The sequence below is a fragment of the Haliaeetus albicilla genome, chromosome 8, assembly GCF_947461875.1.
Source record: "Haliaeetus albicilla chromosome 8, bHalAlb1.1, whole genome shotgun sequence".
NCBI lineage: Eukaryota > Metazoa > Chordata > Aves > Accipitriformes > Accipitridae > Haliaeetus > Haliaeetus albicilla.
In genome coordinates this window covers 23,529,458-23,548,001 of record NC_091490.1, presented here as the reverse complement: position 1 = coordinate 23,548,001, position 18,544 = coordinate 23,529,458, and the positions used below count along the sequence as shown (strand labels likewise).

Here is an 18,544-nt window from a genome sequence, read left to right as displayed (position 1 = left end):
CATCCCAATACGCTACCAATATATAAAAGAACTGAATAGCTATCACCACGATTTATGGAAGACTGGTATATTCCTATCTGTAGTTGTGGCAAAACTCATAATTCCAATAACAGAAGCAATATCATTGAAATTCTTAAGCTTTGTTCTTCCACAGAGGTAAGCCTTAGAAATTAATTACAAAGTAGATGCAGGCATTATGTATCACATCAACATCAAAATAATCTAGTCTACTCAGCTACAAAAGTCCAGAAGAAAAACCTGATTCTATAGGACCAACAACTGAAGGCTGGGGGTTGGGACATCTCTCTGAACATGTATTTTGCATTTGAAGTCTGATGGATTAGAATTCCCTGGGGTTAGGTCTAATTTGCTTTACCATAACCGGAATAATTTGAAATTAACATTAGGCTGTTACTGCAGTGAAATAATACTAAAGGTATTTTGTTATTATTCCAGAAAAATAGGGACTGATATTAATCTCAGTATCAGGATTGCCTGTTCTTCTTTTTTTTTTTTTTTTTTTTTCCCTCAGTTGGGTTGGGGGAGAGGGGCAGGAATGGGAGAGGTAACTTTCAAATCTAGTCTTCTGAATTTTTATCAAACCAGAAAATATACTATGGGACTGGATTTTCCATATGTTTAAGGAGATAGATTTTCCACATGTCTGGACGGGGCTGGACAGATTCCACCATCGCAGCTGTAATTCTAATGAAAAAATTCCAAGAAAATTGGAACCCTACTGTAGTATGTACCACACAAACACAAAAACAGAGGTTTTGCACATAAGCTTTTAAAATGCGTGCACTATTAAAAAGACTTCTACTTGATGCAAGGAATCTGCTGCATTCTACTAAAAAGAGATACAGTTAAAAGTTCATTATTTAAGCTTCTACTTAGTGATAGCAAAATATACTTCCTTAATTAAGAAGCAAACAAAAATTGTAGTTACAACCCTCTAAATCACCTCAAAATATTATCAACATCTCAGGAAAAGACTCAAGAGGTACCCTCATTCTTTGAGCTCTCCACTCTTATAACAGCATATTTTTTTCATACTAAACACTTCCAGCCATAGCCTGTTTTATTTTTATTGACATACTCTTCTTCTTCTCAGTGTAAATTCAGATCTGCTTCTCTGATTGTCTGTATTTGTACTCCTTTGGCTCTTGAGCCTTTCTGACCTATTCATTCCCCGCCCCATAAACCTGTCACATTCTCATTTTTCTATATGTTTAAGGAAGAACAAATTTAACACCTCTATGAACAGGTAGAAAACACGACCTTAGCAACTGAGGGCAGAGGAATGACTATGTCTGGACTAAGGACTGCTGTGCTGTTGACATGAGAGGCATTTATATCCTTTAGTGTGCCACTGTTAAGCCTTTTCTACTAACAAAGTATCAGTAACATTTAAGGAGAGAAACTGTAACTGAGTGCAGTACATAAACACATATGAGATTGCATCTTAAACCAAAACTAGAATGTATACATAAAAAACCCACTCAGATACCTACCTAAAATAGACTTTAAATTAATTCTACAGTAGGCCTCTCCTGGTACTCAGAAATTATTACTGAATTCATTCAAGGGTTACAAAAAAGGCTTTGATAGAAGAAAAGTAGCAATTCCCAACTCACACTGTTGCTCCTTTGGGGGGGGGGGGGGTGTTAAAAAAAAAAAAAAAATTTCTTTAGAACCAAAACTTCCCCTGCAAACATAAGCTGCTTCAGGGCGGTTGTAGTAAGCGTATCTTCAGCAGATGTATCTAAAATATTCATTTATAAAAAAATAGCTAAAGATTTACACACAAAACAAGAGAATTTTCTTCAGTATAAGAATTAAATTGTATATAATTAGCATATTACCTACATTGAAGATTTGCAGGTAGACCAGGATATTTCCTTGTATGGAAATGTAAGCACAAACTAGCGAGTATAAACATCTTTAGTAATTTCTGAGTTACTATTACCATAACAGTCTGTGATGTGCACCACACGTGACCATTAAGACGATACCATATTCTGCCACTGAATTATCTAAAATTCAGGAAAAGTATATCCGACTAGCAAAGGAGACCGAAACAGAATATGTGTGGAGGGTGCCATTAACCGGTGGTGACCGGATTTTATTGTCAGAAGATGAAGCCCAAGGATATTGGGGGCCTGGAGTGTTCCTAACTACCGATGACCCTAGGGAACCATGGTCTCTGACGCAGCAGGCAGCTTACTGGGCAGGGGGAATAGACCAAATGGAACGAGGAGAACCAACATGGATAGACACCCCTTCTATAAATCAGTTAACTGAGAGCTTACAGAAAACTGCTTGTCTCCAATTAATGCATGATAGGCAATTAGTGCCACAACAGCCCTCTCTGATGTTGTTAAATGACAATCCTGATAGAATGACTCCTCTAATCCGAGGTTTACCAGATTCTTTGAAATTATATGCTGTCCAGCTGCAGGATAGATTACACGATGCAGTAGCACCTAGAGGAGGCAGGCGGAATGCAGGAGGGGCCCTAACCTGGGGAGAAGTGGCACAGGAATTGATTAACTATGGCTGGAGAATGGGTCTCACAAGGGAAGAAAGCAGAGCTAAGCCTGCTATCTGCCGAACAGAAGGACCTGGCCAACCTCCCCCATCTAAGACTGTAAACACCAAAAAGCCATATGGGGGTCAGCGGAACTTGTTGTGGGCAGAAGGGATAGAAAAGAGAATTCCCCGGGATGTGATGGACGGCTTGCCCACCTCTGTCCTAGAAAAGTTGGTCCTAGGGTGGAAAGACAAGAACAAGGAGCCTTCCCATACTGAGACATTCGAGGCTATAAGGGGGCGAATCCACAGCTTCTGGCAACTCCCACTCCCCAAATGCCTACTGCCCCAGAGGAAGGTATGGCTGTCTGCAGGACAGGAAACTAGACACGCCGTCCCCAGTAAGTGAGCCGGGGGACGGCCAGTGGGTTTATTTAAGGAGGCTCACTGAAAATAAGACAGGAGACCTGTTGATTACTTTTCCCCTTGGTCCCTTTAAGACCCCAGTAACTTTTTTAGTTGATACGGGTGCTCAGATATCAGCACTCCGGACGGATGTTGTTAACCGCAATGGAATAATTGCAGATAAGAAGCAGATATGGGTCACAGACGTTTTTGGAAGCTCCCAACCACAGCCGACAGCTAAAGTTAAATGCTGGCTGCCAGGGGATTCATCCCCTGTTGAGGTTACTATGATACTAGGTTCTCTACTCACCAATATTCTAGGACTCAACCTCTTAAAGGGCCGGTCGTGGGTAGACTCTAAGGGAAGAGAATGGAAATTTGGGTGTCCCGCAATCTCTGTGAGGCTTTTGCAGTCTGCACCAACTCTTCCCCCTTCAAAGATAGTTAATGTCAAACCTTATGCTTTGCCTTTGGGAGCAAGGGAAGGGATCACTTCAGTGATAACTGAGTTACGGGAACAGGGGATAGTTATTCCTGTACACTCACCCTATAATTCCCCAGTATGGCCAGTCCGCAAGGCAAATGGGAAGTGGCGACTGACAGTTGACTATCGACACCTGAACGCCAATACTGGCCCATTAACAGCTGCAGTCCCCAATATAGCAGAATTAACTGCAACCATACAAGAACAGGGTCACCAGATTTTAGCAAACATTGATGTGAAAGACATGTTCTTTATGGTTCCCTTGCAAGAAGCAGATAGGGATCACTTTGCCTTTACCTGGGAAAGTGTACAGTATACATTTACACGGCTTCCCCAAGGCTATTGCCACTCACCAACCATTGCTCACTATGCATTAGCCCAGGAACTAAATCAGATCACTCCCAAAGATGGAGTAAAAGTATATCAATATATTGATGATGTGCTAATTGGAGGACCAGACGCCACTGTGGTGGGACAAACCCAGAGAGAAATCATTAATCACTTAGAGAATTTAGGGCTCCAAATTCCTGCAGAAAAGGTGCAACTCCCATCACCTGAAGTAAAATTTTTAGGTATCTGGTGGAAAGGAGGGACTGTGTGTATACCTCCTGAAACCTTGTCCACCCTCGAACAAGTAAAAATGCCTGAAAATAAGAAAGAATTGCAGCATGCCCTAGGCTTGCTAGTGTTTTGGAGAAAACACATCCCCAACTTTTCTATCATAGCTCACCCTTTATATGATTTAACCTGTAAAAGAACTGCTTGGGACTGGACACCTGTCCATGAAGAGGCTCTGAAATTATTAATTTTTGAAGCAGGGATTTACCAGGCCCTAGGGCCGATACATCCAACAGACCACTCCACATAGAATGGGGTTTTGCAATTTATGGGTTATCTATACATATGTGGCAGCGTGGACCTGAAGGTCCTACCCGTCCTATAGGATTTTTCTCGCGTAACTTTAAGGATGCTGAAAAACGGTATTCAGTTTGGGAGAAAGGACTCTTTGTGGTTAACTTAGCCTTACAGGAAGCCGAGAGAATTATACGACAGCAGCCCATTATCTTGCGAGGACCTTTTAAGATCCTGAAACCAATATTGGCTGGAACTCCTCCCCCCGCAGGAGTAGCTCAACGAGAAACAGTAAGGAAGTGGTATGCCCAGTTAGACCACTACTGTCACACTAGACAGACAGAGGAGGGAACACCCAAAATGCTCCACAGAACCCCCTCCATCGTACATCAAAGTGGCTCCTGATTTCAAACCCCATTTAAAAAACGTATGGTTCACTGATGCTTCCGCAAAAAGGGACGGAAAGACGTGGAAGTATCGAGCAGTAGCATTACATATTGATTCAGGGGAGCATGTGATAACTGAGGGAGAGGGTAGTGCCCAAGTAGGGGAGTTAGTTGCTGTGTGGAGTGTAGTCATTAAGGAAGCTGAGACAACAGAACCAGTACACATTTATACTGACTCCTATGCAGTGTTTAAAGGATGCACTGAATGGTTACCATTTTGGGAACAAAATCAGTGGGAAGTAAACCAAGTGCCAGTGTGGCAAAGAGACAAATGGAAAGAAATACTGAATATCACCAAGCAGAGATCTTTCTTGGTAGGCTGGGTTGCTGCACACAGGCAGGGGATAACCCGGCTCACCTCCTAAATAACCAGGTAGATTCCTTAACATGTCTAGCCAGTCTTGCCATCGATGGTGAAGCAGAAAAATGGGAACACCTTTTGGAGTGGCTGCACATGAAGCGTGGCCATTCAGGGAGTAAAGACCTGTACAAAGAGGCTATTAGCAGAGGATGGGCCGTTATGCGAGACTTACGTAACACTGTTATTTCTGCATGTGGTCAATGTTGAGTTCGTTTGGAAAAACATAACCCTTTAAAAGAGCAACCCCTACATTTAAGGACAAACAAAGGTTTATGGCAAATGTGGCAAATTGACTATATTGGCCCCTTTCGGGTATCAGAGGGAAAACGATATGTGTTAGTAGGAGTAGAGGTGGTATCAGGACTAACACAAGCTGAAGCTGTATCCAGAGCAACGAGAGAAAATACAGTGAAAAGTCTTAAAGTATGGTTTAGCTGCTTACTCCAAGCCTCAATCAATTCAATCTGATAATGGGACCCATTTCACTGCTGGAGTGGTGCAAGAATGGGCTAAGGGTGAGGAAATCCAGTGGGTTTTCCACACCCCTTACTACCCTCAAGCTAATGGTATTGTGGAGAGAACGAATGGACTTCTAAAATGAGCTCTGAGGCCCCATGACCCAGGGTGGGCCTCGCGAGTACCAGAAGCAGTATACCGAATTAATAGCTGGTGGGGGGCAAATGGCTGCCCCCAACTCCTAGCATTCTGTCCCACACATCCTTCTATTGTTCCAGGGACGAAAGGTGGCAAAGACCCTGCACACTTGCTCCACTATGCTGGACAATCAGTATTAATGGAACTACCCACTGTGGGGCAAGTGCCCCTAACCCTAAAGACACCCCTTAACCTCTATTCCTGGGTGGCCACAGATGCTCACGGGAAAGAGCATCGTATCAATACCCGATGGATTGTCCCATCCTTCTAAGTGGACCTTCATGTTCTGCGTTAAAGTTGCTCCGATGTTAAATGGCTGATAAGAATATGTTTTTTCTGTATCCCACTAACTGGATTCTAACAAGCATATTAGTTAAGTTTAAGGCTAGTTTGTATGCATCTATAATAAGTAACACATCCTACACATGGCCTGTATGAGGTTGTTTTACAGAAGCTGCATGAGCGCCTTGGAGAGTGCACCTCAGCATCTCGGATGGATCCCAATCACTAGCAGCACTGCTTGACATCTCCTCCAACCCTATCCCTCTAATGATTGTTTATTTTTTTATATATTTTGCAGGTTATCAGAAGCCCACGGCAGAACTTATGTTTTCACTTGATGAGTGGGCCATTACCTGTATTGTTTGTTTGATTTTCATTGTGGTATTCTTATGGTATAACAGGGAAAGATGGTTTGGAACTCCTTCCTCCTTGCCTTTCTTAGCTTTGGTGCATCTGGACAAGGAGAAAGGACCTCCAATTTAGCTTGGGAAGTGATACAAGGATTCATACATGTCTGGAATAGAACAGATCAGGGGATCTGTATTCAGATTCCTACTTCTGCTGAGCAGGGGATTAGATTTGGTTTGATACCCATGAAGCTCAATATTGGAAAACATAATATGACCAATGGCATTATAGGGTTAGTAGATGCTCCTTTTGAGTATCAATATCGAAGTGATTATACCTCCTCTGGTAGATGGTGACGAGATGAAACAGCCTTCTATGAGATCCCTCGGGACACGGGGTGGCCTGACTTCTTAATAACCAAAACTTGTAAGCGATGGAGATTGGAGGTCAGTCGCGAAATTGGTACTAGTCATAGCTCACCGTGTCCTCCAGGATTCGAGGAAGCCTATTCCAGACGATTCCCACCTTATCCGTCCTGGTGGAAAATAACAGGCTGCCTTTCCTATCACAATATATCTTGTAATCTAGTGCCCTTTTGGCCTGCTTCCCCGGAAATTACCCCTTTTGAATTACAATATAATGTAAAATGGGATTCAGCTTGGTGTGTTCACATACCTGACAGGAAGGGACAATATCCTTCAATGAATAGTGCCCACACTGCTTGGGGATGGTCAGTGAAACACATGTTAAAAAACCAACCTCTTCACTTATTAAAGAAAGAATTTGTGGGCACACCCAACCCCAGTGATGCCCATTTGTTAAACTGTACCCACATTATAGATTGTACCACAGGCGCTGGCAACCCCATCGAAACATAGATCAGTTTGGAAGTTAGAACTTTAATTCGAGATATGTGCACCTGTTGGGAATATCCTAATTTTAGATACCGAAACCAGGATAACCAATGTAATCAGATCACCAATAATGTGAATATCTGGCTAAAATGTGGAATTCCCATTAACCACTTCCCAAGACATAAGGTGGGGGAGGGTAATCAAATACCTCAGGGAGATGCAGCTACTTGTCAAAACGCTTTGTATGCTGCCCGAGGGGACCGTCTGGGGGTGCTCAGACGGGAAAATGTACTCGCACTTGAATGTTATCCAACAGGCTGGATTGCGGTGTGGTTTGGGAATTCCTACTATGTGTCTCAGGCGAATCTTTGAATATACCACACCACCTATTCACAGGAAGAAACGAGAACTTGATGACCTAAGTAGCACCCAGAAATGGATTCAAAGCATTTTAAAACCCGATTGTTATACCTGGGGACAGAAGGTATCGTTAGAGCTAGAAGCATTCTTTGCACCATCTGGGTATATCGTTCGGCACCAACGGGTGCTAGAAAACCTAACTTGGCAAGTACATGTATTAACTAATTGGACTCGATATGCCTTTGGGGAACTAAATCTCCAAGTGCAACAGGTATCAAAAATGACATTACAGAATCATTTAGCCTTAGATATGTTATTGTTAAAAGAACAAGGTGTGTGTGGTATGTTGAACTTGACTGAATCTGAATGTTGTATTGCCATTCATAATGCCACGACCTCCATTGAAGAAGCCCAGGCAAAGATGAAGGAGATTGCCGACCAGACAAGAGAACTCTTCCAAGCAATGCAACCAGCTGACTGGTTTGATGGCTGGAATCCAAACTCATGGCTACATTCCACTTTAGGATCCTTGGCATGGGGAAAATGGCTTGTAAATATTGGACTTATGATATTAATTGGATTTGTACGTTTAATAACAGGCCTTGCCATAGTAAGATGTATGATTAGCCGCTTACTATCTTCAGCTGTCTCTCTCTCTTCTCCTACTGTCCGCTATATCAAAATCACCACAGACGAAGATGATACGAACGAGAATCGAAGTCCAGCGACTGTTTGAGCCACGGGGTGGTGTGACGGTCTGACAAATTATAGTCAATGTCTCAAACATTCGTTGAAGGACTTTGGTGAAGAAAACGGCCTCTGTAAAAATGCTGGAGTTTTGTGAACAGGACAATGTGGCCAGAGGAGAGGGCCCCCCAGAGGGTGGGACCGTGCTTCTCCAAAGCCTCAAGTCCTTATCGTAAGTGACCAGGAGAAGGAGCACAGCAGTGCCTGGAGGAGGAGGCCCCATGGAGGATGGGACTGTGCTTCTATCCTAAGTGGTCATGCCAGCAGAAAAAGAGAGGCAACCCTGCAATGAACACACCCCCCCCCAAAGCTCACTGACCAATTCCAGAGAACCCCGGGAATGCGACTGCGCATGTTGAGACCATCGAACACACTATAAAAGAAGGGAGAATGAGTCCTCGGCGTGCGCCCTCCAGAACTGGATCTCTACGCTGGCTGGACCAACGCTGGACCCAGGACTGGTGAAACCCTTCTCTTCTCTCTTTCTTTCTTTCTTTCTCTCATTCTCTCTCTCCCTCTTTTCCTTCTGTCGTCTCCACAGTCCCTACACCTCATCCTTTGAAACATAAACCGTTGACCAAGTCTGAGACTAGGAGTGGATCTAGCCGCCCCTGAGCTCCTCTTTGAGAAGGAGTCCAGAAAGCAAGGGGGTCTGCTCTGAACCTCGTGACTCAACGGGAGGGCTCTCCTTCTGATACATTTCATGTTTCTTCTTCCATTTCTTTTTCTATACTTCCCTCCTCTTCTCAAACAGCGGCTTAATGACATGTTGCAAGGTTCACATTAACAAGTTCATGTGTACTTGGACAAAGTTAGCTAGGTTGAATAAATGTTGATTGTTGTTTGAACTCCCCTGGTGTCATTTCACCTTAATTCTGACAAAGGAAATCCACGAACCTGAGTCGCTCCAACTTTGGGACACGACACAGTCTGACTGTTATTACTGTACACAGCTCTAGTTTCAGTCCTACCCTGGAAGATGAAGGCAAGAAGGGAGTATGACATAACACAGTTCTTTGCCCTTCATTAACAGAAGTAGGTTAGAAATATTTCGTTAGAGAAAGACTCCACTGCAAGCAAAATTTGTCCATGACTCAACACAATGGAAACTAAAAGTTCCACAGAACTTCTAGGATAATCAGAGTGAGAATTTAAATTATATACTATAAAATATACTTAAATTTAAACTTTTATATTGATATATTCTAAACCCAATAAATTTATAGTTTAGAAAAAGCTTTTGAAATATGTGGAGGAAAAAAACCATTTTTTAACAATAGTATTGAAAATCTACACAAGTTTATTAGCTTTTCCAAATTGCTGACTTCTAACTTGGGGGGAAGGGGATTATGGGGGTGTGTGGATGTGGTTTGTTTATTTTTTAAAAAAAAGTCTCCTAGAAGAGTAGATACCTTGCTAGAACTTTGTCCTGCAGACAAACATTCACAAAGCACACAAAAAATATGGCAGTAAAATGTTAAAAGATAGGATACTGAGTCATAAGTGTCACACACAAAAGATATTCAGAAGAGTTGTACCAAAGACTAGGCCAAGAAAGTTTAGGCTGAAAAAATATCAACTTCATTTTGAGAAGCAAAGTATTTAAAAAGTGTTTACAATCCAGATTTATGAAACCTGGGAGAATTTTGTCCCCCAAGAACTTCAGCCTAAAGGTTAAGCATGCAGATATTAGTGCTGGTTTCTATCATCTGGGCAAGGATGAACAACTTCTGTTCAGTGGAAAATTAGTCTGGTAGCTAGAGGGGAGGAAAAAAAAAAAGAATTAAAAGAATGGGGTTTTTGCTTATGAAGCATAAGGACGTGACATGAAGTATATCACAAAACTGATTACGTGTAAAACATTATTTTAGATTTACATTTTCATCTTACCATTGACTGGATTTGTTCTTTAGAATGCTAATTATTTTACCCACACTTGCTTGTCTGCCCCCCACCTTTGTTTCTTTCCAGAAACTGAATAGAAAAAATACAGTTGGAAAAGAAGGTAACAATGTAAAATTTTAAATAAGATAAAAACAATAATTTATGACAGTGCCTTAGAATAACAGTCTTATTCACAAATACAGTTTCCCATGTTGTTTTTCCGCTTGAGGGACAGCTGGTAAGATAAAACTGTTGCTAAACAGTACCATGGTCCAATAAAGTACAGTGAGCTTGCAGGCGGGGAAATCTCATTTCGGGTGTTCCTGTAACACGCTGTGTTCTAATTCTGGCCATGACCTTTATCGTCAGCAAATCAATGCAACTTTTTTTCCCAGGCCTATCTTGCAGAATTTTATTTTAAACCTGGATTGAGGTCGTCTCACATTGTTCACAAAGCACCTCATTCAACAAGTTTTGATGTCTTTGGGGACTGTCAAGGTGCTGCAGTACTACAGAGCAATACACCCTGCTTGGTTTTGGGTTTTTTTGGGGGGGGTATATAAATATGTGTTAGGTACAAGCATTTCACATTTATTTCATTTGGCTAACAGTGTGAAGAGGGAAGCAAAAAATTGGATCTCTGAGGGTGGAGGTATTTAGCTTAAAAGAAATATGGATGCTTGGATAAAAATCTAGGAAACCATAGCCCAATTACAATATTTAAAACAAAAACTTTGATAAATACCCTTATTTTGATAAAATCTCTGTAATGACCCACTAATATAATGTTTAAGACAAACACACACAATATTCATTTCCTCGTTCTTGTATTAGCTATGAGTACATTTGTTATTCTATGGGATATGTAGAAAAATTCAGTTTCCAGTGAGGAAACACTGTTCCAAGCTCATTCATCTTTGCCCACATCACAAAAATAAAACCAGCAGTCAATTACTGCACATCCTTTACAGACACTATACCTGCATGCAGGCAGACAGTCTAAAGAGGTCACGTAACTAATTTACTCTTTATTTTATATCTGAATACTAGTCAGCAAAAGTTTGTTCTGAGTCAATGTCCTGGTTTCTGCTGGGATAGTGTTAATTGTCTTCCTAGTAGCTGATACAGTGCTATGTTTTGAGATCAGTATGAGAAGAATGTTGATAACACTGATGTTTTCAGTTGTTGCTCAGTAGTGTTTAGTCTAAAGTCTAAAGGATTTTTCAGCTTCTCCTGCCCAGCCAGCGAGAAAGCTGGAGGGGCACAAGAAGTTGTCACAGGACACAGCCAAGGCACCTGACCCAAACTGGCCAACAGGGTATTCCATACCATGTGACATCACATCTAGTATATAAACTGGGGGAGGGGGAGTGAGGGGGGGGATCGCGGCTCGGGGACTAGCTGGGTGTCGGTCGGCGGGTGGTGAGCAATTGCCCTGCGCATCATTTGTATATTCCAATCCTTTTATCATTACTGCTGTCACTTTATTAGTGTTATCACTATCATTAGTTTCTTCTTTTTATATTCTATTAAACTGTTCTTATCTCAACCCACAAGTTTTACTTCTTTTTTTCCCCAATTTTCTCCCCCATCCCACTGGGTGGTGGGGGAGTGAGTGAGTGGCTGCGTGGTGCTTAGTTGCTGGCTGGGTTTAAACCACGACAGTCAACAGAATTTTAAAATGTTATTTGCCACCTTTAGATTATGAAACAAATTCTGCATTTGAAATAACACTGTAAATGCACATATTTCCCTGAATAGTTATCCCTTGGGTTCTTGAAGGACCAAATACAGACCAGCCTGTCAAATGCACTGACCCATGAAAAAAGTTTAATTCAGTAAGAGCTGAAAATAAAAAATGTTGTGCACCAACTAATCTAGGAACTCCATAACTGTATGCTCTTCACAAACTACCTACACATTTTCATTTTCCATTACCTCCTCTCTTTCAAATTTTAAACAACTTCAAAAATTTTAAATGGAAATAATAAAATTAGTTTTGTCTTCTATTTTGAGAATATTGCTAAGATTTGCCTTTAATTTATTCCTGTGTCTGACAGAGTAAACAGGATCATATAAGATTATTTCAGCTACCTAAAATTAATGAGTCAACATGAGAATTGAAGGAGACAGTAAAAAGCTCTAGTGTTTTGATTTAGGATTTTGAGATTTACTTGTGAGGAGAAAATATAACCAATGGGTTTGAACCAATTTTTCTATCACTAGTGGCTTCCCAATTGATTTATTTGTGCAAGTCTCTAGCAAATTTAAACAGGTATGTCCCAATTCATGTTAATGGAGGATTTAGCCTAATAAACAGCATTCAATACAACCCATTCTGTATTATTCAAATGAATGTAAAAAATCCCCTTTACATCCTCATCCTGTACTTGGAATTTCACAAGCAAAAATGCTAAAACTCTAAATCACTTAGTATGTTCATCCTAACCAATGTAAGGGCATTCATCTTCAAGCCCATTGACATACTGTGGCATCTCACTGATACTGACTGAATTGTCTTCAAAAGTACCACATTCAGCACTTTGCAGAGGCATGTGACACTGGAGAAGCTGTTGAAATAACACTGAATTATTTAGTATTCATTGTACCTTAAGAAATATAAGTAGGAGCAGTCAGCATCCTTATGGTCTTTCACTGAAGGCTACATTGTCTTTTGCATACCGGATTTTCTTCTGCTTTACGAAAGGCAAGATTGGATCTAAACACAAGAACACAAGGCAAACTATTTCCTGCGTTATTCCACACTTGCATGGCCTTAGTCTCAGACGTCTGTTGTTAACTTTCTAAATATTTTACCGGGACTGCTGCTTTCTCATACACCCAAAGCACTGAAGTGCAGTTGAATATAAGACATAAAAATCAAAGAACCAAACAAATAATGGAATAGTAAACTATAGCTGTTGCTCACTGAAAAATTACAAATGACAATATTAAAGTTGAAAAGCAGTTATTGTAAAACACTAAGAAATACAAAAATACAAACACACCTTTTTAGATGAGCTATTGCATACACGTTCCCAAACCTCAAATAGGCTTTTAACTTCTTATGGTTTTGTAATCCTCTAATTGACTCAAGATAGTGAAAACACAAGTTTTCTGAATCCAAAACTATAATTTAAGACACACAGCCTTGGGCAATAAAGAAAAGTCTGGAATATAACTTCTAACATCACAGAATCTTTCAGATGAAGAAATACGTTTTTACAATAACTTACAAATTTATAAATATTTAAGCTGCCATAATTATTACCATCTGACATCTGTCACTTTTCAATATACATTTTTCCTCAAGTGACAGCAGCATTCCTCTTGAGAGCCACAGCTCAGAATTATGAACAGTCATGTCATTTTACAGAATAAAAGATACTGCACAAGAAAAAGTAGAATCCTATTAAAAGTTTTGCCTCTATTAATGCTGCATGAAGCTTCTAACTTTGTCTAGGTCAGATTATCAACTGTCCAAGTTACTTCCACACCTCTTTAGTAGTTGCATAAGTGAAAAGTGCAAATTAAATTAATTCAGAATAGTTTTTATGTTTAATATTATGTATCGTTACTTTAATACTGCTTGTGTGGTGTCAATAATACATATTAGGCTTCAATTTCAAAAGCATTCCTTATATTAAGTATGTTAATCTAAGTAATAACCTTGCCTCCTTTTTCAGCCAGGCAATCTCACAAGTTTGATATTGATTTCTTTTCTTCCATTAAATTTTTCTCTCACAGACCCCATATTTTTTCTGTATTTAGCTACATTTTAGCTGTATTTCTGTTAGGTAGGCTCTCTGACTAAAATAAGACATTATTTATTTTGTGTCTCAGCTCCATCATTAAAGCTAAAACGAGGATATATTTTGTATTGGATATATATTCCACTGATACCTATAAATGTATAATTCAGAGTGGAGCTAATCCAGAAAGTTAAGTGGTTTTTTTTATGTTCTCTGAATGTCCTAATTTTCTATAGAAGTCACAGCAAACAAAATAACTTCAGCAGTATTTAGGACTGAATTTCAAGTTTATTATCAAGATACCAAACAGACCCTCACTACCCAGGTTGCCAGCTTAAATCAGCAAAATTAGCAATACCTAGAATTTTTTTTACTCATATTGATGGTCAGTAGAATAAAGGGAGCACAAGCATCTCAAAAATGCAAAAGCTTTTAGAAGCAGGTTAGATAAGCTACACCAAGATGCCATATGAAACTGCAGATTAGTGCAAGAGAAGAGCTCTGAACCCATGAACGCTACTGTTCTTGGTATTACTCGGATAAATGTCCTGCAGTATTTTTGCTGGTGCAATTAATTCCCTAGAACACTGTTAACTGTCCTTTTCATTCAAAGTAGAGGGATCTCCATCTTTTGGAGACAGAAGTGTCTTTTTTTCCCTATTGTTCATACAGTTAGACAAGAGAAATGATGATAAAAGAAACATAACCAGTGCAGAAGAGTCAGGAATGGAAGAGGGGACCGTGATTCATTTTGGTGAATTAGTTATTTAAAACACAGATGGTTTGTGACCCACATACTAAAAACTGCCTGCAAGGCACCTTTCCCTCACTATTACTACTCTCTCACAGAAGCTGCATGTCCTATTTTCACCTCAGCAAGTGACTACCTTCTTTTCCTCATTTGAGACCCAGAAATCTTTTTCCCTGAATAGGAATGATGGACTCTACTGCCTTTTTCTCCCGTATCCTTTCTTGTTTTAGTGGACAGCCCTTCTTCCACATGCTTTCTCTCACTAAGGCTTAGATCCAGCAGTGTCTAAACTTAAGTTTATTAGGAATAAGAAGGCAAGGAAGAGGGTAACCCATGCTGCATTCACTAGTCTTGGGCATCCCTCCAGCTGCATAGGTGGCCTTTTGATGGAAACTACTTCCAGGACAGCAGAAGCCTTTGTCAAAATGCTTTGAAAAGTTAAAGAACAACCACACACACATGCTTTCCAGTAGGTTAAAGTATTTGTTTTACATTAGTATAAAACAACTGAGAGATAAAGAGATTAATTGACATTTACTTTGATTTTTGCAATGTTAAATAAGGTTATCGGAGGAATGTAGCAAGGAATGTGGAAGAAAACCCAGCATTCCTACAGGATAAGAAACTTACTGATATGTGGTTAGCTAAAAGAATATTTTTCTCCAATTAGTAACCTGAAGAGCACATTTGACAACATGAAGCCCTCAAAACTTGCTGCTTTTAGAGATCTTCTCTCTAAAGCAGCAGCATACTGTAATAATTAGAATGAGAAATACTGAGAGAGTAGCATGTGAAACACCCAGCTCCATGCAGCTTTGGTGTCTTCTCTTTCTCCACCCTTGAATATTGTAGTCTGCTGAAGTGGAAATCATTTCCCTCTGGCAGAGCTGCAGGTTTTTTCTGCTAAAAAACATACAGTTGAAGAGCTTTCTTGGGTTTTTCTGTTTTGGGCTTTCTTTTTCCCTGGCCTTTAAATTGATGAAGGAGGAAACTCTACAGGCTTCCCCTTTATAGAAGACAAAATCTGCCAGATGTTTGATTAAGGTGATACCTATTCTCCTGCAGATAAGTAAGATTGCCAAACAAACTAGACAGCTACATCACTGAACACAATCCAGTAGCCCACATGAATGTGTTTTTCTGTTGACAACTTATTTAATACCAAAAATAGATTCCTCCTTGGTTGCCTACACACTGCCTGTCTAGTTCATATCGTATTGCAGAATTTAGAAACTAGCTCTGAGGTCTTGCCCAGAAAACTGACTATTTAAGAACAGCAGTAAGATAACATTCATTTAAGCCATGAGGAGCCACAGTCAATGCCTGTTTGAAAAAAATAAAGATATTCCTACTGGTTTTGATGGAATTTTGCTCAACTCCAACCCTCAGAATTAGAAAAGTACAAAACTGGAGGGAGCTTGGGGTTTTTCTGAGGGAAGAGGAGGAGAGGATAAGCTTTAAGAGTTCAAGGTAAAAAAATTCCCACTTTATGTAAGCATCTTGAGCTTTATGAATAGTAATTATCATTCTTCAAATTCCAGACACAATATAGTTTAATTTCCAGTACACATTCAAAATTATTTGCAGTGGGGTTTCTTCCTTTAATAAAGATTTTAAAAAATGATTGCCTGAATTCACTTTGGGTTTCAAGCTCAGTCACATTTTGGAGGGAAGGAGGCAAAGGGTTAAACTGATGGAGCAACAGCTTCTGGGGTTAGAATAAATAGTAGAAGGCTGTAGATATGTGATGTCCACAGATCAGAACCAACTTAAATTAGGGCATGTTAGATAATTTATATAGCCTCAGTGGGTCACTTCAGTTAACACCAAACAGCATGGGACAAATTCTACAGAGAAAACGTACTTACCAGAAGTAGTACTTCTGTTTTAGTTCTTTATATACTTGTAAAGATATATTTTTTACTAAAAAAAAATCTTTAATATTAAATTTTTTTATTATTATTATTAGCAATCCTAACAAAAAACACCTAGTGCTTTATAACTAGAAACTATTATTATTGATGGAAAGGAATATTGAGAAATTTGGCCCACAGTCAAGCAAATTGAACCTGGACAACATGTTTAAAGCCAATTCTGACCTTTTCATGTTGGGAGAAAACATTTACCTTTATTTAAAAAAAAAAAAAAAAAAAAGAGATCAGCTACTAACTGAGCAATAGAAACTATTTACAATACTACCATGGACAGGACCTCAGCTACAAAGATTTCAAATCTGAAAGATAAACTGATTACAACTAGTAAGTAGCTATCCACTACACAGCCTCACCACATCAAGCAGAATTTCTAAGAGTAGTGATATGGACTTTCTCGGTCTGCAGAAAGTGCAAGTAATTGAAATCTATTTTTTCATAATACTTACATGTATTAGCAGATAGTTGCTTTAATACCAAAGCCTTGGCATTATCCCCTGTAGAGCAAGGAAATGTGACCATCTCCTCTCTTCCAAACCAAATTTCCATTGCTAAGTTGAGAAGTTTCAATGACTTTGACAGATTTTACTGAAAATTGCAGCAACCTCATTAAGACAGAACTATTCATATTTTGTTTCAACATTGAGAGCACACAACTGTCCAGACAGAAACTGGCACCAACATCTACTCAGCAGACAAGTGACACATCCAGTAATTCCAGTCTAGTGCACTGGACAGAATGTTTTTCTTACATCAAAGAATGTGGTTTTATGTATCTTGACTCAGAGAGTCATCATACAGCACTTCAGCATGAACGATGAGAAGAACAGCACAAAACCACTCAGACACAGAGAGGGAAAACAATAAAATGGAAAAGGCACCACTTAAAGCAGCAGTGACCCCACAGTAAATGTTCATGAAAACTAGTGAGGTAATAGAACATAGCAGAAGGAAGAAAAAGGATGATCTTTAATTAAGTACTTTTAAGGTAAGCTTTGACAGAGAGCAACTCTAAAGATGTTCTGAAAGATGAGAGTGGACAGTTTTGTTAGTGTTAAGTAGACACTCACAGGGATAGAGCCACACAACACAACTGGGAAGTGTCTGTGACTGGAGAAGTGGGTATGAAGGGGAAGGAAATGCGCATCTTCTCTATTTGACAGATTTTTTTCCTTGAAATGTCTTTGAAGAAAAAAAAAAAAGGATCTGGCCTGGCTAGTAAAAGCCTAAAAGCAGAATGATGTATCAACACACTGTCCACTATTACACTGGAGAGCTGGAGTGTGCACCATTCAGAGGTCTGAGGACTTTGTGGATACTCAGAATGAGCTGCTTTGTTGAACCAATTTTATTTTTTTGTTGCTGGGGATATAGCAGTTGATTTGCAGTGCCTGTCTTGTACTAGGGGAGATGCAGAATGGTTGTGTATGCACAGTTTTGGCCTGGAAATACTCTGTGGCATGCCTAGAAAGACACTGCTGTAAATACTTAAATATTTTAAGTCCAGAGACTCATTGATGGAATATATCATGTCAAAGCAGCATGTTGGGAATTCCTCCACTAGGCATAAGCAGAAGCAGCACAAAAAATTGGCCTGCTATGAAAAGGGAGTGTTTGGGCAGAGAGGAGAGAAGTAGTAATAAAGAGTGGACAAAAGAAGAGGAAGAACAACCTGTGTACAGGAAGAAGACAGAAGAGAAGGACAGAATGCAATTGGTGAACAGAAAATAAATTACTTCGTAGATGGCAACTACTGTTTCCAGATGCTGCTAAACAGTTATGACAAAATTATTCCCCAAATGTTTGCTGAAGGTTTCTTTAGCAAATTCAAAAAGAAATCTTTCATGAAAACAGCTTCTGGACTGGAAAGAACCAAAATATGACCTCATCTGACCTCCCGT

At 39.8% G+C, this 18,544-nt stretch overlaps 1 protein-coding gene across 1 annotated transcript in view; it reads left to right on the top strand.

Moving 5' to 3' along the window:
* Nucleotides 1-2,952: 2,952 nt before the first annotated feature.
* The window catches only part of GLRX2 (glutaredoxin 2), a 375,306-nt gene continuing 359,714 nt past the window's right edge, over nucleotides 2,953-18,544 (top strand). The window contains exon 1 of the mRNA XM_069789350.1: nucleotides 2,953-2,956. The gene's annotated coding sequence lies outside the window, so the exon portion shown is untranslated. The remainder of the gene's footprint in view (nucleotides 2,957-18,544) is intronic.